This window comes from Pristis pectinata, chromosome 14, assembly GCF_009764475.1.
Source record: "Pristis pectinata isolate sPriPec2 chromosome 14, sPriPec2.1.pri, whole genome shotgun sequence".
NCBI classification, from domain to species: Eukaryota; Metazoa; Chordata; class Chondrichthyes; order Rhinopristiformes; family Pristidae; genus Pristis; species Pristis pectinata.
The window spans coordinates 51,791,213-51,798,839 of record NC_067418.1 but is presented as its reverse complement, the minus strand read 5'-3'; the positions used below and the strand labels follow the sequence as shown (position 1 = coordinate 51,798,839).

The 7,627-nt window shown below is 45.2% G+C and overlaps 2 non-coding genes across 2 annotated transcripts; one reads left to right on the top strand and one right to left on the bottom strand.

Moving 5' to 3' along the window:
- Nucleotides 1-754: 754 nt before the first annotated feature.
- On the bottom strand, nt 755-837 carry trnal-cag (transfer RNA leucine (anticodon CAG)). The gene has a single exon. It is a non-coding gene; the product is annotated as a tRNA-Leu (tRNA).
- Nucleotides 838-1,968: 1,131 nt separating this feature from the next.
- Nucleotides 1,969-2,042, top strand: trnat-agu (transfer RNA threonine (anticodon AGU)). The gene has a single exon. It is a non-coding gene; the product is annotated as a tRNA-Thr (tRNA).
- The last annotated feature ends 5,585 nt before the right edge of the window (nt 2,043-7,627 follow it).

The window sequence follows — 7,627 nt, the reverse complement described above, 5'->3', positions numbered from 1 at the left end:
GGATGTTTTTGTTTTAAGAACGGGACAGTCTAAAACAAAGGGACAGACACTAAGATGAAGGACTGGACATTTAAAACTGAGGTTCCAAATAATTTTCTTCCTGCACAGGACAGCGAATAACTGGAAAGGCATGCCCCGGCCGGCGGTAGACGAGGGATCATCAGAATTAATTAAAGTGGAGGTGGATGATTATTTGATAGATCGAGGAATGGGGGGTGGGGGTTTGTAGAAATGGCCCAGAAGAAGAGTTCGGACCGGGATCAACTGGTTCAGTTCCCTCTCACATTCCGCTCAGTTACCTCCATCGTCTTTCGCTGAAGCTGCAAGTCTTCCGTCAGCTCACTTTCTAACGCATCCACTCCTGCACTGTCTGTATTTGTCTGTTTTTCAGTCTCTCTCGACCTCGCAGCTCACACAGGCATTCTGATTCCTCAACTGTCCAACTCACCATTGCCCCTCTGGGCTGTGACGGCAGGCACCGCTGCCTTCAGTAAGTTGCTGCGTATTTGTAAATCAACAGATGTGGAGGTGGGACGGGGGAGTGTGGAAAGCATGAACCATGATCTCGCTGACAGACGAGAGAAACCAGTAGAAATTCGCGAAGGGCAATAGAACAAATAAATAAAACACTTGGGGAAGACGCGATCCGTTGTTCAATGGCAGAAGCGAAGAATGAGCGAGGCAAGACTGCCGGCCAGTGGAAGAAAAACAGGGTAACCAAAGAGAGGGAGAATCAAAATTTAAAATGCTTAACTGTCAGGAGTGGGATTCGAACCCACGCCTCCAGTGGAGACTGCGACCTGAACGCAGCGCCTTAGACCGCTCGGCCATCCTGACGACCATAGATAGAGATGTGGTTAACTTCTCTGCTGCAGTCAATGAAATGATGAAGGGAAATACCCGGGGATGCGAGGTCGTTCAGAAAAATGTCCTTTTCAGCTCAGTGCTGCATTTCAGAAACACCTGATTTTTTCATGACAGACGGACAGGCGGGGAATAGAAAGAAACGTGCCAGGTGACAACAGGTTGGATTAGTTTAACTTGGCATCGAGGCCGAGAAGACGTGATGGGGATAAGGTCCTGTCCATGTTTCTCCTGCATTGTACAGAACCTGTCCCTGTATCTGATGAAATCATCAGATAGATTATCGTTGTCTGACATTAACTCACGAAATTGATCTTTCTCAGAGGATCACAGTGCTTGTGCTCCACAATGATTTGTGTGAACATACTAAATGCATGATTGCTTATATGCCTCCAGCACGAAATGAGTGGAATTGTGGGTTCGAAAGAGGATGGAAGGAGACTAGGACGATTGAGACAAGGTGCGGGAGTGGGCAAATGCGTTGCAGATGCAGTATCACTTTATTCATCATCCAGATGTGGTCTTAATAATACCCAAAATACAAATACTCACGTCAGACAGCTCCTGTGGAGTTGACGAAGTGTCAAAGTTGACGATTAAGTTCGTTGCAATTTAACCAGACAGTCCAGACACTGCTTACTGGTGAGTAAATTCAAACCGTCTGGAACTGGAAGTGGTTTCATGATGGACCCGTTCCCACGTGTTCTCGTCTTGTTAATCAGAAAAATGAAGGAGTCGTTTCAAAGGCATTCCCACTTAAGGCGGTTGGAAAACACCGGCAATTCATTAGTTTGTTCATTTTATTTGACATATGAGGACTTTGATGCTGTGGTGAGATCAGAAATAAAGAACGGAGAGTGGTAGTGACGTGGCGGGAGTGGGACTGGGGGGGGGGGGACGGGTGGAGACGAGGAAGTTTTCAGTAAATCAGACGGAATTGGCATTGTGGATAATCCGTTCCTGGATCGGTGATACAATGGTCGGAAGCGGGCAGAAAAGTGGATCCGAAGAAATAAGCAGAATATGAATCAATTCTCTCGCCAACAGACGAAGAGCAGTTAATGCAAGTTGCATCTTATTGCAACAGCTGTAGGACGGTATGAGGGCTCCGTGGCTTAATTGGTCGAAGCGCCTGTCTAGTAAAGAGGAGATCCTGGGTTCAACTCCCAGCGGAGCCTTTTTTTTGTGGGATGAATTGTGAAGAAGGCGGGTCCCAAGCTGATTCTTTTCTTTCCATTCATTACACAATTGCGCTGATCGGTTGAGAATATTAATCTTGAAGCTATTTCTCCCAGGTCGTATGTTTGAGGCTTGATGCATTTCTCTTTTCCAACCCATCCAATATTTCCTCAAAACAGACCGGAGGGAGCAGTGGTAAACGGTTATCACGTCAGACCGCAGGGCTTTCCAGACCCCAGTGCAGACACACACATTTTAATGAATATTCTCAGTTTCTGCACAGGTCTGTAAGGTTAAACTTACACATTTCCAGTGGATTCAAAGATTCAACTATCTGTCCGTGTTGTCAAGTTCAGGGACATTTGGATCTGCACACCAGAAGGTCCATAAAGTGTCCTCTCAATGTTCTTCATCCAGATGAAGAAATCCCTTCTTCCTGAGCCCAACATTGGAACTGAAATCACGTACATTGACCACTAGTCTCGAAAATCTCTGCTCAACCGTCTGTGGTTTCAAACTGCACCAACAGATATGTAAACGAACGTCTAATATTGGCCTAAATACATTTTATGAAGACTTCATGATTCAATACCTTTTTCCCGTCGTTGCCTTCTCAGCAATCAGCAAAAGTTTCAACACACCAGAGACTGCTCCGTCAGCATCTTCTGCCGCGTGCCATCGGGGGTCGGGACTTTTAATGTGAAGAAGTAATGAAGATTTATCCAGGCTTTCAGCACCAGGTAATCTGGGAATTTGTGTATCGTGAGGCGACAGATTTCGGTGATGAAAGTTGACGTTATTTTCTGAACTGCAGGAGATGCATCATCAGGACACTAAGGCCAGTCATGCAATAAGATCACGGGTGATCATATTGTCTGCTGAACTCCTCATGCCCCCCTTCTGCCTCTTCCACCTTTCTCTCCCAGCTGCTCAGATCATTCCTTCTAAACCCCAACCACTACCTTCCTTCCCCCTCACCTGGATTCACCTATCACTCGCCAGCTCGTGCTTATCTTCCACCCCGTTCTCTTCTTCTTCTGGCTTCTTCCCTCTTTCTTTCCAGTTTTGATGAAGGATCTCGGTCCGAAACGTCGATCGTTCATTTTTCTCCATAGAATCTACCCAGCCCGCTGTTACTCCAGCATTTTGCGTGTTTTGCTGCAGATTTCCAGATCTGTAGAATCTCATGTCTCTTGTGAACTTATCTCCTTCGTTTTTGTTCAAAATATATCTCCCCCCGTCTGATAATTAATCGAGGACTCAGTGCCCTTCGCAATTTCCCCGGGCAACAATTCCCTGAGAGAAATACAATAACCCTAATCCATGCTGAGTGAACGACTCGATTATTTCGAACAATGTCCCAGATATCCGGATTTTCCGTTCCAAACGGTCACGGCATCACCTCGTTGTTTATTCTTGCAACTAGTAAGGAAAACATAGCGAATATAGTGGGACTCGAACCCACAACCTTTGAATTACTTATTCACGTATTAGTAGAAGTCCAACACGCTATACATTGCGTTACAGAGCCACAAACACCCGCCGTGTTGCACACAGATAAAGTTGTCGATAAAATGCTTCCCAAGCCTAGGGTAGGAAGAATACCCACTGACCCGTCCTTTAAATCCCCGCGCCTTTCGGTTGCAAGACAGCTTTTCATGACAAGTGAAGCGGCTCAGTGTCAGGTAAATTCCGTTGGAAGTCCAGCGCGTTGTTCATTGCGCCACTGAGCCCACACATAAGATCCTGGTTCAATCCTGACCTCGTACTGTCCGGGAGGAGTGTGCAGTTCTTCCTGTGCCACTTTGGGTTTCCTACAGGATCACCGGTTTCTTCCAATGTCCCAAAGACGCATGGGTTGATAGCTTAATTGGCCACCGTAAAATTTCCCAGGTGTGTAGGTGAGCGATGGAATCTGGGAATAATCGATAGGAATGCGGGAGAGATAAATAAAGATTGATGTGGATGGGTGATAAATGTTTTTTTGCCGACTGCGCGTGCCGAAAGTCCTGTTTCCGCGTTCCATCCCTCTGTGACTCCATGACTGTATAGCTCTAAGCCCTAACAGGTTGAAAGATACTCCTGGGTCGCATTTTGTTTCGTCAGCATCGTCGTCGGTGGGGCAATATTTCGGAAAGAAACGGCGTCAACCTATTAAACAATGAACCCGCATTATCAGTATAATGATGAATGAAATCACAATTCTTCACCAATTCCCATTACAATGCTTATTGTTCATGATCAAACATAGTAAAACAAGTTGTTGAAAAGATATACTCCTGATAGTGTGGAATTTTGCTGAAATAAAAGTATAAAGGAAATGTGATCTGCAGAGGCAGATTTATTTAACGTTTCAGAACTAACAGTGGTCATCGACACATGGAAACTTGCTGTGTGTGACCAACAGAGCAATCCGGCAATCCCAGGTTTCATTTCAGCGTAGTGAAACAGCTTTTGTCTCATTTCATTCTTTTTATTGTATGTAAGAATGGAACTTATGTTTAAAAATTCATGCAGAGGTGAGAGTTTGACATGGCGATTTGCTGTTTCATCACCCCAAGAAGTGTTGGATGTCGGGGAGAAAACCTGAGCTCACAGTCCCTGGGTGGGCACGAACCACCAACCTTTCGGTTAACATCCGAACGCGCTGAAAGATTGCGACACAGAGACAGCTGATGCCAATGCCCATCGACAGATAACAGCGCAGCGACACAAATCAAGAAACTAAATTCCGTTTCGCATTCTGCACTTTCCCTGCGAATTGACAGGACAGGCTTTCGAGAGCTTTACATCGGTTTTTAATTGATGGATTGCATTTAATTAAAATTAACTAACTAATTTCAAATCGAATGATTGGATATTTCCCTTGGGGCGGGGTCTCAAGAAATAGTAGATTTTACAAGGCATCACCCTCGTGGGATATCTGCAGTTTTCTGAAAATTACGGGTTGGTAATATTTGATTTCAGTTAATCATTTTTTCCCAACACAGCTTTGAAGACTGTTTAATCTTTCTCCTCTCACCTGAAACGCACAACCCCCGTTTTGAAACGATCCGTTCAGGGATAAAGGACAGTGAGAATCCATCTTATTTATGCCCTCTATTATTTTTTTTCAATTTCTATGAGGTCGGCATTAGGTATCCGTTGCTCCAAGGGATAAAACCCCAGCCCATCCAGTTTCTCCTTATAAGTGAAGCTGCCTGGTCACGGCAACACCCTTGTGAATATTTTCTGCACACTCGCCATGTTAACGACAGTTTTCCTGCAGTGAAGCGACCAGATTTGCACACAATTCTCCACGTGCGGTCTCAGCAACTTGCTGTTCATCTCCAAGACGACGTCGCAGCTCTTGTACTCAGTGCCCTGACTGATAAAATCAAGGCTGCAAAACATCGTTGATATCAGCCTGTCTGCATGTGTCTCCAGATTCCAGAAACTGTGTGTTTATACTCGAGATCTCTTGTGTCCTGCAACACTGCACAGGGCCTTCCCATTTACTGTGTAAGTCAAACCCTGGTCTAATCTCCCAAAAGGTTGCACTTCACACGTGTCCGAGTCAAATTCCATGTTCCATTCCTCGGCCCACATTCCTCGTTGATCACAATCCTGTTGTGACCTTGGATAACATTCTTCATTTCCCCACCGATGTAGGTGTCACCCGCAGAGGTAACGACAATGCCACCTAAATTTTCAGCCTAGGTATATGTATATATTTATGACAAAAAAGGGACACAACACAATCCATTCAGAACTCCGTCGGTCACAAGCCTCCAGGAAGAAAAATAATCAACACTCCACTGCCACACACTGACTCCAACCAGCAGACCAATTTCCTATCCAATTGGCGATCTCACCTTGGGTTCCATGTACTCCAAACATCCTGACTCGCCTGCCACGAGGGACCTTGTCCAAGGCTTTGCAGAAGATCATGTAGACAACGTCTGCCGCCCTGCTCTCTTCAATACTCTTGGTTACCTCTTCAAAAACTCAATCAAATCCGTGAGTCACATTTTTTTTACGTAGAAAACAATGCTTACTATACCTATTGAGTCCGTCCCTTCCCAAATGCAGGTAGATCCCGTCGTTCTGAACGCCTTCAAGTAACTTCTCCGTCAGCTCCCTGGCATGTCTTTGCACCCTGACTTATGAGAAGGTAAAACATCAGTCACCCTCCCGTTTTCCAGTAGCTTATACGCGGCTAACGATGATACAAAATCTCGTTAGAGCTCCAGAAATTTATTTTCCGCTTCTCAATAATGTCCTAGGTTACAACTGGTCAAGCCCCGGGATTTAACAATCATTATGTGCTTTAAGACACCCAGCACCTCCTCTGTTATCATGTGGATACGATTGCAGACATCAGTATTCTCCTTCCTGAATTCTCGAGCTTCCATGATCTTCCCCACGATAAATTCAAAGAAACAAAGAAAACCGACAGCATAATACAAGCCCTTCGTCCAACAAAGTTGTCCCAAACATGTCATTACCTTAGAAATTCCCAGGCTTACCCACAGCCCTCTATTTTCTCTGAACTCCATATACCTATCCAAAAGTCTCTTAAAAGACCCGATCGCATCCACCTCCACCACAGTTGCCGGTAGCCCTTTACACGCACTCACCATTCTCTGAGTAAAAAATATCTTATCCCTGACATCTCCTCTGCACCTACTCCCCAGCACGTTAAACCTGTGCCCTCTTGTGGCAACCATTTCATCCCTGGAAAAAAGCTTCTGAATATCCACACGCGCAATGCCTCTCATCATCTTATACACCTCTATCAGGTCATCTCTCATCCTCCGTCGTTCCAAGGAGAAAAGTCCGAGTTCACTCAACCTGTTTTCATAAGGCATGCACCCGAATCCTGGCAACATTCGTCTAAATCTCTTCTGCACCCTTTCTCTAGCTTCCACTTCCTTCCTACAATGAGGTGAACAGAACTGAGGACAGTACTCCAAGTGGGGTCTGAACAGGGTCGTATATATCTGCAACATTACTTCTCTGCTCCTAAATTCAATTCCACAATTGATGAAGGACAATACACCCAATTCCTTCTTAACCACAGAGTCAACCTGAGCATCTGCTTTGACCGTCCTTTGGACTCGGACCCCAAGATCCCTCTGATCTTCCACACTGTCAAGAGTCTTACTATTATACAAGATTCTGCCGTCATATTTGACTACCGAAATGAACCACTTCACACGTACCTGGGTTGAACTGCATCTGCCACTTCTTCGCCCAGTTTTGCATCCTATCTATGTACCGCTGTACCCTCTGACAGCCCTCCACACTATTCACAGCACCTCCAACATTTTTGTCATCAGAAAGCTTACTAACTCATCCCTCCACTTCCTCGTCCAGGTCATTTCTAAAAATCACGAAGAGTAAGGGTTCCAGAACAGATCCCTGAGGAACACCACTTGTCACCGACCTCTGTTCAGAATGTTACCCGTCAACAACCCCTCTTTGCCTCCTATGAGCAAGCCAGTTATGGATACATAAAGCAATATTTCCTTTGGATCCCATCTCTCCTTACTTTCTCAATAAGCCTTGCATAGGGTAACTTATCAAATGCATTGCTGAAATC